At 43.7% G+C, this 17341-nt stretch overlaps 1 pseudogene; it reads left to right on the top strand.

The window, feature by feature from the left end:
- Positions 1-2188: 2188 nt before the first annotated feature.
- LOC123405834 overlaps positions 2189-17341 on the top strand; it is a 91709-nt pseudogene continuing 76556 nt past the window's right edge.

A 17341-nucleotide genomic window follows, 5' to 3' on the forward strand; every position in this document is an offset into this window, starting at 1 on the left:
CAGCCCCGGTGATGCTTCACTGGAGCGCGAACTCCTGCACGGCGGCGCTCCAACGCAGCAACGACGGCCCATCACAGCTCCAGCGATGCTTCACTGGAGCTGGAGCGCAACAATGACGATGCAGCAAATGACGACTGTTGTGATGAGGTTAGGGGAGCCCCTGTCGCTTCGGCCGCCGCCACACTTCAACACCTTCGACAGCGCGGCTCCCCCCAATCCCGTCGGCGACGCGTTGGACGGTCATCCCATCGGATCAACGGGTACCCCATCTAGGAAGAAAAGAGTGGGGGAGTGGGTGAGGGAGGGAGGAACGAGGAAGACGATCCAAGTGTGGAGAGGATAAGGCTGGGATGTGGTGTGCGAACCTCGTGCAGGGCACGTATCGTTAGGAGAGAGCGGCTTACACAAGGGAGAGATCAGACGGTTTATTTTAAGTGTTTTCCATAAAGAAATCATCATTTGAAAAAATTGTTATTAATTTATTTTGGTTATAATAATACGACGTAGCTTAGGTATCTCATGCTTTTGTGGTGTCCATTGAGGTTGAAAGCATATGACGAGCCTAAACCAACCGTTTAGTTTTCGATCCCAGGCATTTGGCAGGGCTCACCATGATCACATCTAGGCTTCGCTTGTAATTTTTACCTAAACTTTAGCCTTCCTTACTTGGAGAAAAAAGTTCAAATAACTTTTTCCTAATAATTTTGAGGAGATAAGGAAGCTTAAAATTAAAGGAGAAAATTGAACCAACGAAATACTTCTAAAGAGATGTCATACTTTTTTCTTAGGTATGTACCTAATCAATTTTTTAGGTGGAGAGAGTGAGAGAGCTGTATTAATGTTCAGAATTTTAGAACGCTACGGATCTTTTGCTGACTTATATGACAATTTTGACAGGTATTTATTTGTTCTTAGAAATGAATCAATGTCTCTCTCTTTTACCTTTTTGCGCAAACTGGAACATAGAAACCGATGCATTATTTCACTTACTCAACCGACTTTTTTTTTACCATCGCACAAACGCACTTATTCAACCGCTTTTGATTTGCTATGTACGTAAGCACGAATGTAGATGGCATTTGCGTTATACTGATGATTTGGGGGTGAGGAGGAGGGTAAGCATGTGAAAGTTTACACAAGGCGACTAATTGTTGCGGCTTTGGATGGGTAGAGGGTTGTTGTATCCAACGCTTGGTTTAAGCAAGTGTGTTCCAATTTTGATTATATAAACATAAAAAAATGTTGTCAACCAATAAATGGCTAGCGATAGAACCCACAACCATCAAATTTTGATCATATGGACAAAAATGATGGGATAATTGGCAACAAATTTTTGACTGTTAATTACTGCTTTTTAGAAGGTGTGTTAAATTGATTTTAAGTCACCAGCAGGATAAAGCAATGGTTAAACAAATTGTCACCGTTGCAAGACAATCCTAAAAATTATGTATGAACCGTTTTCTTTTCACCTGCTCCGATGACCTAAGATACAGAGGCGATGGCCAATCTACCTGCCTTCCCAGCAAGACCAAGGGCGCCCACTCCCTTTATATGCCGTTATGGAGACGTGAGGGGCATGGACACCAGGGCTTCAGTTGGATGGTTGTAGGGTTATGAATAAGTTTAGTTTTTGTTTTCGGTGAGACGATGGTGTTGACGTTGACGTGAAATAAGGTCTCTCTGCCTCGCTCTTGTTCTAGTGCTGCTTATTCGCATTGTAGGGGAGTTGATGTCTTCTACACACTTCCATTTTTCAGACTATGTTGGGCCTCTAAGTGTAGAGTTTTATCATATTTTTTTCTCAAGTGGGTGAGCTAAGGCTCATCAATCTGCATAAGGTGTAGGATGATTGTATTCTCCTCTCAAACAATCATGTAATAAGATACAAGTAGTGTCTTATCTTTACCTACTAATAAAGTACGGATAACTTCTGTCCGTACGTCATCGAAATTGCCTCTGAAGTTGGTCAAAATTACTCACCAATGCCACCCGTAAGTCAAAAAACGATTCAGTTTTTTCTTTCACCGGCCCAAACGTATTATCTGAACCTATGCCGCCATATTATGTCCATAGTGAAGGACTAGCAGGATGGAGAGAGCCTTGCTCTTCTTAGCTGAAGACCCAGGTTCAATTCCCTCTGCACTCTGTTTTTGCTTTTTCTTTTTTAGTTTTCCTGCCCCTTCCCCCAACTCCAACTCCCCTCGCCGGGGATAGCGCAGCAGCTTTCTTGAACTTGGATCCGATCTGGCTGAGGACAGCAACGCCGGCGAGCGTCGCGGCGCATATGTGGACGGGCTCCCCGTACTCCTTCGCCGTCCTCGAGCGCCTCCTCCAGAAGCACTTCTCCGCCCCTCGCCGGCTCCTCCAGGTCCATGCCCTCCTCCTCGCCTCCGGCACGCTCTCCACCTCCCACGCCGCCGCCACCTTCCCCTACAACTGCCTCATCCATGCCCACCTCCGCCTCCCTGCTTCCATAATCACCCCGCTATGCGCCACCCTCCGCCTTTTCTCGGCCATGCTCGCCGCCGGGGCGCGCCCCAACGGCCACACGTTCCCTTCCATCCTCAGGTTCGCCTCCGCCTCCGGACCAGCCACCAGGGCCTTCCACGCGCAGTGTCTCCGCTGCGGGCTTACGGCTGATCGCTTCATTGTATGCTCGCTGGTCAGCTCCTATGGTCGAGCTGGGCGTCTCGGGTGTGACGCATCTAAGGTGTTTGACGAAATGGCCAACCCGGATCTGGTCTCCTCTAATGCCATGCTTGATGTGCTATGCCTCGTCGGAGACGTGGCTGCGGCTAGAGAATTCTTTGAGCGGATGGTGGTGAGGGATGTGGTGTCTTGGACGACGCTCATCTTTGGTTATCCAGGAATGGGTGCCACTCGGATGCTGTTGAGGCCCTCAGGAGATTTTTGTTGGACAACATTGGGCGGCTCGGGGAGGCCACATTGGTCAGCGTGCTCTCGGCTTGTGCAAACTTGGATGGTGCCGGGGGGCTTGCGGTCGGGACGGCTGTTCATGCATATGTTTTTCGGCATGAGGCTGACTCTACAGCGTTCTTGGAAACGACGTTGATCGACATGTATGGGAAGTATGGGAAGCTTGACTGTTGCAGGAGAGCCTTTTAGATTGTATGTGAGAAGGAGGCATGTACGTGGAATGCATTGTTGTCTGCACTGGCTAATCATGGGAAAGAGACTGAAGCACTGGTTAAGTTTAACTTGATGATAGTTGGAGGGTTCTTGCCGAATCAGAACACATTTCTTGCTCGTGTTTCACACCTCTGCCATTCCTTGACTAGAGTTTGTTTGTTGCAAATATTGCTCTTTTGGGAATACTGTTTGTTTCTCATGACTTGTACCTTTGGGAAAATATTAAACCACACCATGTCCAAGCTTATAACATTTATTTGACATAAATAAAGAATCATATTTTTATTCACTGAATCGGACGGGGTACTTTTGATTCGCAAGCTTGCAAAAAGGTTGTAATAGAAAACATTTACATTATTATACACATTTATTACAATTAATGCTGCATAATGGCACTACAAGAAGGTTGGGTACTTTTTTATTGCCCGGTGCAACGCACGGGCATTTGTACTAGTGTCTCCAACAAACCTAACACGATTGTCAATTGTATAGATATATTAGTTCGAGGAAGGGACTGATAAATTGGATGGTAGATAGGTCATAAGAATGGCGGACATATTTTTATATTTTCTCAAATAATAAAAACAATGAGGTAACAAGTAAACCGTGACTAAGAACAAGATTGCAATGGTTGGAACAAGGCCTAGGGTACGTAGGTTTACAAGTGTCTACTCTCAACATGGTAACTTCTTTAAAATAAATGTTGTAACCATACAAAGTTATTTTTTATTGGTTCAATTCCGGAATAGATCTCGTAGGTGCGCAAATAGCAAAACATATCAAAGTTTTTTTCTAGTCTTAGTCTAACAAGCCACCCCAATGTCACATCATTCAGCCACCGAGATTATACTATGAAAACACTATATGACATTGTCATTCAATACTTTTCGAATGAGTTTCCTCAGTGTCTCGCGAATGTCTCCAGAGATTATGCTAGACATGCATCATATAATCTCATTAACTCCTTATGTTCAAGAATATAACATGAACAAGATTTGATCCATAAAGATACTCGTCACAAGAGGTACATTATATAATTCAACTAATCATCAATGCCCAAGATCATAATGATGATGACAATTCATAAAATCAGGAAAGAAAGATACATGACACACACATACCACCACAACCCGTCGGTCTCGAAGGTGAACTATTCCTAGTTTGTCGTGGGGACAACAAGGATTGATGTGTAGAGGTTGAAGATGCAGGTTCCCCCTTTCTGCAGAGTTCTAGATCATGCCAAAGGGGAGATCGCCTTGGAACGCAAAGAGGCGGCGATAGAAAATCAACAATACTTAAGGTAGGAGTTTTGAAGTCTATATAGACCATCTGCGACCAAAGGCTCTCACAGGCCCTAAGCGTCTTGTAAGGTGGCACCTATATATCCCGCGGGGTCCACCAGAGTTTGGTCTTGCCCATTGGTGCTCTTCTCACACAAAAACATGCCATCTATTTTCATTATCTCACCCAATGCTTATGAACAAAACAAAGTTTTTACTCAACATATAGTGAAAACTATGGTGAAAGCTTATGATGAGAAATTTTAGTTTGAAGTTTCTATTCCTAGAAAGTTGCATGATGAGTGGGAACCTACTATCAAAATCAAGATAAATAAATATGAATGCAATGCTTTGTGTTACGTTGGTGCTAGTGTTTCAACTATACCTAAAACTTTATGTGATGTGCTTGGTCTCACTAATATTGAAGAATGTTCCCTAAACTTGCATCTTGCGGATTCTACCATCAAGAAAGCCATGGGTAGAATAAATGATGTGTTGATAATTGCAAATAAAAATTATGTGCATGTAGATTTAATTGTGCTTGATATTGATTGCAACCCTACTTGTCCAATTATACTTGGGAGACCCTTCCTACGAACTATAGGTGCAATCATTGACATGAAAGAGGGGAATATAATGTTCCAATTTACATTAAAGAAAGGAATGGAACACTTACCTGGAAACAGAATTAGGACACCATATGAATCAACCATGAGAATCACTTATGGGTTGAGTGTCGAAGATGATAACACTTGAAACTATGCAATATGCCTAGCTAGGGGCGTAAAACAATAGCGCTTGTTGGGAGGCAACCCGATAGTTAACTTATTTTTTGCTTTCTCTGTTAGTGTGTGATAACATGATTATTGCCTCTATAATGATTGTGTTTTTTATGTTTTACTTAATGTTTGTGCCAAGTAAAGCCTTTGGGATGATTTGCATGATGAGTAGAATTGGTACAGTGCAAAAACATAAACTTTGACGTCCAGTGCAGAATTTCTATGATTTTACTGGAACCTCTTTTTAAGCTGAATGTTTTAAACAATATTTTTATATAAATTCCTTGGGTCATCCTAATTTTTCATAATTTTTGGAGTTACATAAGTATAGGTTCATTATAGATTACTACAGATTGTTGTGTTTCAGTCAGATTCTGTTTTCGCATGTGTAGTTTGCTTGTTTTGATGATGCTATGGATTGTATCGGGGTATAAGCCATGAAGGAGTTACTATACAATACCCTATGCTAAAATAAAATAAGAATCAATTTTTAACAACACCTGAAAGTATTTGATATGTTGTTTATACTAACGGATCTCACAAAGTTTTGTTGAGTTTTATGTGATTGAAGTTTCCAAGTTTTGGGTATTGTCCCGATGAACAAAGGATTGAGGAGCAACAAAAGCCTAAGATTGGGTATGCCCAAGGCACCCCAAGGTAATATTCTAGGAAGACTCAAGCGTCTAAGCTTGGGGATGCCCCTGAAGGCATCCACTCTTTTTGTCTCAATCTATCGGTATGTTACTTGGAGCTATATTTTTATTCATCACATGATATGAGTTTTGTTTGGATAGTCGTTTGCTTTTGTTTGATTTTACTTTTAGTTTGCCATAATCATTGTTTGCTGGACACACCTGTTTGAGAGAGATACCACATCATCATAATTTGTTAGAATACTCTATGTGCTTCACTTATATCTTTTGAGTTTAGTAGTTTCTCTAGAACTTCACTTATATCTTTTTTAGCACGGTGGCGTGTAGATTTTATAGTAGTATTATGCTCTCGTTCTTCATTTATATTTGTTTGAGAGCTGGAAAAATAGTGACGGTAATTTTCATGGATCATAAGACTAGATAAAAAATAATGAGTATCCAATGAGTGATAATTAAACCATCATGTAGCACATATAGAGAAATTGTGGGTTAATGATATTGATGTGGTGATATGAAAGAGGTGTGAGTGCATTATTATTAATTCAGATAGATGTCGATATTAAGAGATGTTAAAATTCTTGTTCATCTAAAAAATTTAGAAAGGCATGGTGATGATGTGTGAGCATTTATATTCCTTATTGAAACCCTTGTGTTGTTTTGAGTCGGAGTCGCACAATGGTTACTTCCTACCAACCCTTTTCCTCGGGGCATGCGAGTAGTACTTTGATTTGTGATAAAACTAATAAAACTTTGCAATAAGTATATAAGTTCTTCATGACTAATGTGACACCATGGACATACACACTCTCATCTCCTCGTATTTGCTAGCCTCTTCGGTACCGTGCATCGCCTGTTCTCACCTTGAGGATCGGTGCAACTTTCGCAAGTGCATCCAAACTGGTGACATGACACACTTTGTTGCACATAAACCTTTTTATATCCTCCTCAAAACGGCCACCATATCTACCTATCATGGCATTTCCATAGCCATTCTGAGATATACTTCCATGCAAATGACATCATCACTTCACATGACTAGTCGTTCATCATCATAATGTTTTGCATGATCATATAGAGCTGGCATAGTATTTGCGGCAAAGTCGACGTTCATAGTCATGCTAGATCTTTGCACATCCTGCTACACTGTCAGAGGCATTCATTCAGAGTCATAACGTCCTACCAGTTTTCATATTGAGTTGTAAGTAAACAAAAGTGTGATGGTCATCATTATTAGAGCATTGTCCGAGTGAGGAAATAAAAATGGGGGAGGCCAAATGGGCCCATCATAATAATTCAAAAAATGAAAAAATGAATGAGAGAAAAAGAGAGAAGGGACTTTGCTACTATCATTTACCACACTTTTGTCTCAAAGTGGCACCTTGTTCTTCATATAGAGAGTCTCACGTTATATCATTCATATGCTAGTGGAAATCACTTTTTCATAAACTTGGCTTGTATATTCCGATGACGGACTTCCTCAAATGTTCGAGGTCTTCATGAGCAAGCAATTTCGATGCATACCCCACTTAGCTTCAGTGGAGCTTTCATACACTTATAGCTCTTGTGCATCATTTGCATGGCAATCCATGCTCCTTGCATCGATATCTATCGACGGGCATCTCCATAGCTCGTTGGTACGCCTAGTTGATGTGAGACTATATTCTCCACTCTTACCCCTTTGAAAACTACCACCATATTCTATTCCACCTTTATGATATGTCCAATGGTTCACGTTCATGTATTGCATGAAGAATAAAAAGTTGATGCATATTGAAAAAGTATGATCCAATTGCCAGACTTGATGTAGTGCCCCAAGTGTAAACCTTCCCTATTTGGAACCTATTGCAAGTGGGTCCACCTTGTCAGAGATATGATGATATCATGTGTGCCATGACCTCTTGTGGTGTCCCTTGTATTTTTTTTCTTCCTTGCATGCATGCATGGCATATCATCTCTTCCATGTATCTTTGTGACCTTGAGTTTGCAAGTGTGGTGGTGATGATGTGGTGTCTTGTGATTTCATGTGATGTTGGTGCATATGTGTTGTGGTGAGTAGAAGTAGTAGTGTGGTGTTGGAACTTTGCAAAACCCTTTGGTTGCAAACCCCTCTCTCTTTTAATTCCCTAGTTCAAATATTAGTTTGCTCCTAAGTTGTTTTAAAAAAATGTCTTTTATTTAGGGGATATTGTGGGTGTTAAGTGGTGCTAGTTTGGTGATTTTAAAAGTGTTGTGAACAGGTGCAATAAGTACAAAACAGAGGCATTAATTCTGTTTTGTGAAATATTGCTTGCTCCTAAAAATCTTGTTCTTGTTTTATTTAAATAGGTCATATTTTTCTATGATCACGGGTATTTTCTTTTGATTTTATCCCCACTAGTTTGCCTTGCTAAATTCTTTTCCTTCTGGCATATTTCTTAAATAGAAAAGCCACAGAGATCTTTGAAAACGTCGCATGGGAAACAAAAATTTTCCTACGCGCACGAAGACCAATCATGGTGATGTCCATCTACGAGAGGGGATGAGTGATCTATGTACCCTTGTAGATCGTACAGCAGAAGCGTTAGTGAACGCGTTTGATGTAGTGGAACATCCTCACGTCCCTCGATCCGCCCCGCGAACTATCCCGCGATCAGTCCCACGATCTAGTGCCGAACGGACGGCACCTCCGCGTTCAGCACACGTACAGCTCGACGATGATCTCGGCCTTCTTGATCCAGCAAGAGAGACGGAGAGGTAGAAGAGTTCTCGGGCAGCGTGACGGCGCTCCGGAGGTTGGTGATGATCTCGTCTCAGCAGGGCTCCGCCCGAGCTCCGCAGAAACGCGATCTAGAGGTAAAACCGTGGAGATATGTGGTCGGGCTGCCGTGGCAAAGTTGTCTCAAATCAGCCCTAAAACCCCACTATATATAGGAGGAGGAGGGGGAGCCTTGCCTTGGGGTCCAAGAACCCCTAAGGGCTTCGGCCGAGCCAAGGGGGGAAGGTCTCCCCCCCCCCCAAACCGAGTCCTACTTGGTTTGGAAGGTGGAGTCCTTCTTCCCTTTCCCACCTCTTCTTTTTTTCTCTTTTCTCTTTGATTTTTCTTCCAATGCGCATAGGGCTCTTTTGGGCTGTCCCACCAGCCCACTAAGGGCTGGTGCGCCACCCTCAATGTCTATGGGCTTCCCCGGGGTGGGTTGCCCCCCCCGGTGGACTCCCGGAACCCATTCGTCATTCCCGGTACATTCCCGGTAACTCCGAAAACCTTCCGGTAATCAAATGAGGTCATCCTATATATCAATCTTCGTTTCCGGACCATTCCGGAAACCCTCGTGATGCTCGTGATCTCATCCGGGACTCCGAACAACATTCGGTAACCAACCATATAACTCAAATACGCATAAAACAACGTCGAACCTTAAGTGTGCAGACCCTGCAGGTTCGAGAACTATGTAGACATGACCCGAGAGACTCCTCGGTCAATATCCAATAGCGGGACCTGGATGCCCATATTGGATCCTACATATTCTACGAAGATCTTATCGTTTGAACCTCAGTGCCAAGGATTCATATAATCCCGTATGTCATTCCCTTTGTCCTTCGGTATGTTACTTGCCCGAGATTTGATCGTCAGTATCCGTATACCTATTTCAATCTCGTTTACCGGCAAGTCTCTTTACTCGTTCCTTAATACAAGATCCCGCAACTTACACTAAGTCACATTGCTTGCAAGGCTTGTGTGTGATGTTGTATTACCGAGTGGGCCCCGAGATACCTCTCCGTCACACGGAGTGACAAATCCCAGTCTTGATCCATACTAACTCAACGAACACCTTCGGAGATACCTGTAGAGCATCTTTATAGTCACCCAGTTACGTTGCGACGTTTGATACACACAAAGTATTCCTCCGGTGTTAGTCAGTTATATGATCTCATGGTCATAGGAACAAATACTTGACACGCAGAAAACAGTAACAATAAAATGACACGATCAACATGCTACGTCTATTAGTTTGGGTCTAGTCCATCACGTGATTCTCCTAATGACGTGATCCAGTTATCAAGCAACAACACCTTGTTCATAATCAGAAGACACTGACTATCTTTGATCAACTGGCTAGCCAACTAGAGGCTTGCTAGGGACAGTGTTTTGTCTATGTATCCACACATGTATATAAGTCTTCATTCAATACAATTATAGCATGGATAATAAACAATTATCTTGATACAAGAATTATAATAATAACTATATTTATTATTGCCTCTAGGGCATAATTCCAACAGTCTCCCACTTGCACTAGAGTCAATAATCTAGCCCTCACATCATCATGCGAATTACATTGTAATAAATCTAACACCCATACAGTTCTGGTGTTGATCATGCTTTGCCCGTGGAAGAGGTTTAGTCAGCGGGTCTGCTACATTCAGATCGATGTGTACTTTGCATATATTTACGTCCTCCCCTTCGACGTAGTCGCGGATGAGGTTGAAGCGTCGTTTGATGTGTCTGGACTTCTTGTGAAACCGTGGTTCCTTTGCTAGGGCAATGGCACCCGTGTTGTCATAGAACAAGGTTATTGGATTTAGTGCGCTTGGCACCACTCCAAGATCCGTCATGTACTGCTTCATCGAGACACCCTCCTTAGCCGCCTCCGAGGCAGCCATGTACTCCGCTTCACATGTAGAATCCGCTACGAAGCTCTCCTTGGAACTGTACCAGCTTACCGCACCCCCATTAAGTATCCGGTCTGCGACTTAGAGTCGTCCGGATCTGTGTCAAAGCTTGCATCGACGTAACCTTTTACAACGAGCTCTTCGTCACCTCCATACACGAGAAACATCTCCTTAGTCCTTTTCAGGTACTTCAGGATATTCTTGACCGCCGTCCAGTGATCCACTCCTGGATTACTCTGGAACCTACCTGCCATACTTATGGCCAGGCTAACGTCCGGTTTAGTGCACAACATTGCATACATGATAGAGCCGATGGCTGAAGCATAGGGGACGGAGCGCATATGCTCTCTATCCTCATCAGTTGTTGGGCACTGAGTCTTACTCAATCTCGTACCTTGTAAAACTGGCAAGAACCCTTTCTTGGACTGTTCCATTTTGAACCTCTTCAAAACTTTATCAAGGTATGTGCTTTGTGAAAGTCCTATCAGGCGTTTTGATCTATCCATGTAGATCTTAATGGCTAGAATGTAAGCAGCTTCTCCTAGGTCCTTCATAGAGAAACTTTTATTCAAGTAATCCTTTATGCTCTCCAAAAACTCTACGTTGTTTCCAATCAGCAATATGTCATCCACATATAATATTAGAAACGCCACAGAGCTCCCACTCACTTTCTTGTAAATACAAGATTCTCCAACCACTTGTATAAACCCAAATGCTTTGATCACCTCATCAAAGTGTTTGTTCCAACTCCGAGATGCTTGCACCAGTCCATAAATGGATCGCTGGAGCTTGCACACCTTGTTAGCATTCTTAGGATCTACAAAACCTTCGGGTTGCATCATATACAACTCTTCCTTAAGGAAACCGTTAAGGAACGCCGTTTTGACATCCATCTGCCAGATTTCATAATCGAAAAATGCAGCTATTGCTAACATGATTCTGACGGACTTAAGCATCGCTACGGGTGAGAATGTCTCATCGTAGTCAACTCCTTGAACTTGTGAAAAACCCTTTGCCACAAGTCAAGCTTTATAAACGGTCACATTGCCGTCAGCGTCCGTCTTCCTCTTAAAGATCCATTTGTTCTGAATAGCCTTGCGGCCCTCAGGCAGCATTTCCAAAGTCCACACTTTGTTCTCATACATGGATCCTATCTCGGACTTCATGGCTTCCAGCCATTTGTTGGAATCTAGGCCCACCATTGCTTCTTCATAATTTGCAGGTTCATTGTTGTCTAACAACATGATTAATAAGATGGGATTACCGTACCACTCTGGAGCAGCACGTGGTCTCGTCGACCTGCGTGGTTCGACAGGAACTTGAACCGGAGTTTCATGATCATCATCATTAACTTCCTCCTCAACCGGCGTTGCAACGACAGAGGTTTCCCCTTGCCCTGCGCCACCATCCAGAGGGATGAGAGGTTCGACAACCTCGTCAAGTTCTATCTTCCTCCCACTCAATTCTCTTGAGAGAAACTCCTTCTCGAGAAAAGCTCCGTTTTTAGCAACAAACACTTTGCCCTCGGATTTGAGATAGAAGGTGTACCCAACTGTCTCTTTTGGGTAACCTATGAAGATGCACTTTTCCACTTTGGGTTCCAGCTTTTCAGGCTGAAGCTTTTTGACATAAGCATCACATCCCCAAACTTTAAGAAACGACAACTTTGGCCTTTTGCCATACCACAGTTCGTATGGTGTCGTCTCAACGGATTTTGATGGTGCCCTATTTAAAGTGAATGCAGCTGTTTCTAATGCATAACCCCAAAATGATAATGGCAGATCGGTAAGAGACATCATAGATCACACCATCTCTAATAAAGTACGATTACGACGTTCGGACACACCATTACGCTGTGGTGTTCCAAGCAGTGTCAACTGTGAAACAATTCCACATTGTCTTAAGTGAGCACCAAAACTCGAAACTCAGATATTCACCCCCATGATCAGACCGTAGGAACTTGATCTTCTTGTTATGATGATTTTCAACTTCACTCTGAAATTGCTTGAACTTTTCTAATGTTTCAGACTTGTGCTTCACTAAGTAGACAAAACCATATCTACTCAAATCGTCAGTGAAGGTGAGAAAAAATGATATCCGCCGCGTGCCTCTACGCTCATCGGACCACACACATCGGTATGTATGATTTCCAACAAGTCACTTGCACGCTCCATTGTTCCGGAGAACGGAGTTTTAGTCATCTTGCCCATGAGGCATGGTTCGCACGTGTCAAGTGAATCAAAGTCAAGTGACTCCAAAAGTCCATCGGCATGGAGTTTCTTCATGCGCTGTACACCAATATGACCTAAGCGGTAGTGTCACAAAAATATGGCGCTATCATTGTTAACTCTAACTCTTTTGGTCTCAATGTTATATATGTGTGTATCACTATCAATATTCAATATGAACAATCCTCTCACATTGGGTGCATGACCATAAAAGATGTTACTCATAGAAATAGAACAACCATTATTCTTTGACTTAAAAGAGTAACCGTCTCGCAATAAACAAGATCCAGATATAATGTTCATGCTCAACGCAGGCACTAAGTAACAATGATTCAAGTTCACAACTAATCCTGATGGTAACTGAAGTGAAACTGTGCCGACGGCGATTGCATCAACCTTGGAACCATTTCCTACGCGCATCGTCACTTCATCTTTAGCCAGCCTTCGTCTATTCCGCAGTTCCTGTTTCGAGTTGCAAATATGAACAACAGAACCGGTATCGAATACCCACGCACTACTACGAGAGCCGGTTAAGTACACATCAATAACATGTATATCAAATATACCTGATTTTTCTTTGGCCGCCTTCTTATCAGCCAGATACTTGGGGCAATTGTGCTTCGAGTGACCCATACCCTTGCAATAGTAACACTCTGTTTCAGGCTTAGGTCCAGCTTTGGGTTTCTTCGTCGGATTGGCAACAGGCTTGCTGGTCTTATTTGAATTACCCTTCTTGTCTTTGCCGTTTCTCTTGAAACTAGTGGTCTTATTCACCATCAACACTTGATGCTCTTTACGGAGTTCAGACTCTGCGACTTTCAGCATCGCAAACAACTCGCCGGGAGACTTGTTCATCCCTTGCATGTTGTAGCTCAACACAAAGCATTTATAGCTTGGCGGCAGTGATTGAAGGATTCTGTCAGTGATAGCTTCTTGCGGGAGTTCAATCCCCAGCTCAGCTAGACGGTTTGAGTACCCAGACATTTTGAGCACATGTTCACTGACAGACAAGTTCTCCTCCATCTTGCAAGCATAGAATTTATCGGAGGTCTCATACCTCTCGATCCGGGCGTTCTTTTGAAAGATGAACTTCAACTCCTGGAACATCTCAAATGCTCCATGACGCTCAAAGCGACGTTGAAGTCCCGGTTCTAAGCCATACAAGACTGCACATTGAACTACTGAGTAGTCCTCCTTACGTGCTAACCAAGCGTTCTTAACATCCTGATCAGCCGTAGCGGGTGGTTCATCTCCTAGCGCAGCATTAAGGACATAATCCTTCTTCCCAGCTTGTAAGATTAGCTTAAGATTACGAGCCCAGTCTACAAAGTTGCTTCCATCATCTTTCAACTTAGCTTTCTCTAGGAACGTATTAAAATTCAGGGTGACTGTCGCGTGAGCCATGATCTACAACACAAATATATTCAAAGTGGACTTAGACTATGTTCAAGACAATTAGAGTTTAACTTAATCAAATTGCTCGCTAAACTCCCACTCAAAAAGTACATCTCTCTAGTCATTTGAGTGGTTCATGATCCACTTACACTAGCTCAAGTCCGATCATCACGTGAGTTGAGTATAGTTTCAGTGGTAAGCATCCCTATGCTAATCATATCATCTATATGATTCATGATCGACCTTTCGGTCTCATGTGTTCCGAGGCCATGTCTGCACATGCTAGGCTCGTCAAGCTTAACCCGAGTGTTCCGCGTGCGCAACTGTTTTGCACCCGTTGTATGTGAACGTTGAGTCTATCACACCCGATCATCACGTGGTGTCTCGAAACGACGAACTGTAGCAACGGTGCACAGTCGGGGAGAACACAATTTTGTATTGAAATTTTAGTGAGAGATCACCTCATAATGCTACCGTCGTTCTAAGAAAAATAAGGTGCATAAAAGGATTAACATCACATGCAATTCATAAGTGACATGATATGGCCATCATCACGTGCTCCTTGATCTCCATCACCAAGCACCAGCACGATCTTCTTGTCACCGGCGCCACACCATGATCTCCATCAATGTGTCGCCATCGGGATTGTCGTGCTAATCATGCCCTTTGTCCTTCGGTATGTTACTTGCCCGAGATTCGATCGTCAGTATCCGCATACCTATTTCAATCTCGTTTACCGGCAAGTCTCTTTAATCGTTCCGTAATACAAGATCTCGCAACTTACACTAAGTCACATTGCTTGCAAGGCTTTTGTGTGATGTTGTATTACCGAGTGGGCCCCGAGATACCTCTCCGTCACACGGAGTGACAAATCCCAGTCTCGATCCATACTAACTCAATGAACACCTTCGGAGATACCTGTAGAGCATCTTTATAGTCACCCAGTTACGTTGCGACGTTTGATACACACAAAGTATTCCTCCGGTGTCAGTGAGTTATATGATCTTATGGTCATAGGAACAAATACTTGACACGCAGAAAACAATAGCAATAAAATGACACGATCAACATGCTACGTCTATTAGTTTGGGTCTAGTCCATCACGTGATTCTCCTAATGACGTGATCCAGTTATCAAGCAACAACACCTTGTTCATAATCAGAAGACACTAACTATCTTTGATCAACTGGCTAGCCAACTAGAGGCTTGCTAGGGACAGTGTTTTGTCTATGTATCCACACATGTATATAAGTCTTCATTCAATACAATTATAGCATGGATAATAAACGATTATCTTGATACAAGAATTATAATAATAACTATATTTATTATTGCCTCTAGGGCATAATTCCAACACCCCCCCTTTAAAACGCGTTGGCGTCCGTGCCAACTGCCTAGGTTTCCTCTTCCCCCCTCAGCCGCCGCCGCCACCTCTCCCCATCGCCATCTTTCCTCCCTTCCTTCCTCGCGGTAAGTCTTCTGTAGACAGTAGCAGAGAGAAGCAGAGAAGGTGCCCGCGTCTACCACGCCGTCGTCGCCGCCCGGCGAGTCCGCCATCTCCAGGATCTCAGGCCTTGACCCCGCGTTCCATTCCTGGCGCTAGGAGCCCCGGGGATTGATCGCTCCGACGGCCACGAGTTCGTCAAGGTTGTGCCCGCGGTGTTCTTCTACCTCTCCTTCGGTTCGGCAGCAGGATCTTCTCCAGCCTCCTTCTTCCTCTCCGGCCGGGCCCTCTGCTCCGATCGGGACCCCTCCTTCCTTCCCCAAGGTGAGGAGCAGCCTCCCCTTCCTTCTCTCGTCGGCTCCACCTTAGATTCGCCGTGGTGCTGCGCAGTGCTTCTCTGGCAGTAGATCGGTAGCGGGTTGATGTTTGTGCGTGCATCTTACTCAGTCAGGTGTGATGTGTAGCGATGTAGCAGTAGCAGGGGAGCTCTCCCTTTCGTGTTGCAACGTCATGGTGCATGGGTTCCTCCGGTAGCAGCAGCAGCAGGAGGACACCGGCGAACTCTCTGTCGCCATGCCTCTCTATTCGTGTTAGTTCAGCAGCGAAGATGTTTGTGTGTGTGAGTATCGAGTCCTAGCAGAGTAGCAGTAGCTTGGTGCGTGTCCGTGGCTGTTGTGACATAGCAGTCGCGACGGTAGTGTAGGTAGATCTTCCGGTCGCGCAGCAGCAGCAGCAACCCCGACGAGAACACCCCGGCGATCTCCCTGTCGCTGGTGTTTCTGTGTAGGCAGAGAAGGGCTTCTTGATAGCTTACCTTGTTTCAGTCCCCTAATTTGTCAAGTATTATATCGTGGCGCAGTGGTAACAACAGGTGTTTGTCTTCGAGAGGGTGTGTGTTCGAATCCCAGCTTGCCCCCTTTTTTAATTCTTGTTTCTTGGCATAGTAGCATGCAATAGCTATAGTTGCTCTATAACCTGTTCTTTTCCCTTGTTGCTGTCGAACTAGAGGCTGCAGTAGAGTGGTGATGTTGTTGGGTGTGTTAGCCGGGGATCCAGGGTTCGATCCCTCCCCTGTCCCTTTTATTTTTTGTTGCATTTCAGATCTGTTGCTATGTTTGCTTGCAAAGTTGCTGCACATGCTTGGTCTTTTGTGGGTATTCTTATTCACTCACTTCAGCTTGTGTAGCCTAGTATATTTTGGTGATGGTCATATATGTTGTGTGTGTGTGTAGGTGTTGCACACACATGTGGTGATGCTAGTGTATGTATGCATGTGTGTGTTGGTGTCATATGCTTGTGTTGGTCATCTTTGTTTTGCTAGCATGTGTAGGTGGTATGGATGCCACTAGAGGATGTGCATATGAGTGGGTGTGTGTGTGAAGAGATGATGTGTGTGTAGGTGATGCACACACATGTGGAACCTAGTAAGTGCATGTAAATGAAGCTTGCATAATACTTGCTTGGTAGTTTTCCCCTTATGTTGTTCTTGGGGTTTTAGAGCTTATGATGAGATTTGTGGTGTGATATGTATGTGGTAAAACATCCCCATATGCAAGTTGTGCACCTCCTCATGTTTAATATGAGAGAGAGCATGATGTGTGTGTGTGTGGGTGACTTAGTGAGAAGTATTTGTGTTGTTGATGTGCTTGACACCAACATGGGGTCCAAACCCTCATGTCCATATTGTCTTTGTGCACATGAGCATAGCTATGTGATAGTTGTTCTAGTGAGAGTTGCATGAAATGTTGCACTATTCACTATG

This window comes from Hordeum vulgare, chromosome 6H (genome assembly GCF_904849725.1).
Source record: "Hordeum vulgare subsp. vulgare chromosome 6H, MorexV3_pseudomolecules_assembly, whole genome shotgun sequence".
Taxonomy (NCBI): Eukaryota; Viridiplantae; Streptophyta; class Magnoliopsida; order Poales; family Poaceae; genus Hordeum; species Hordeum vulgare.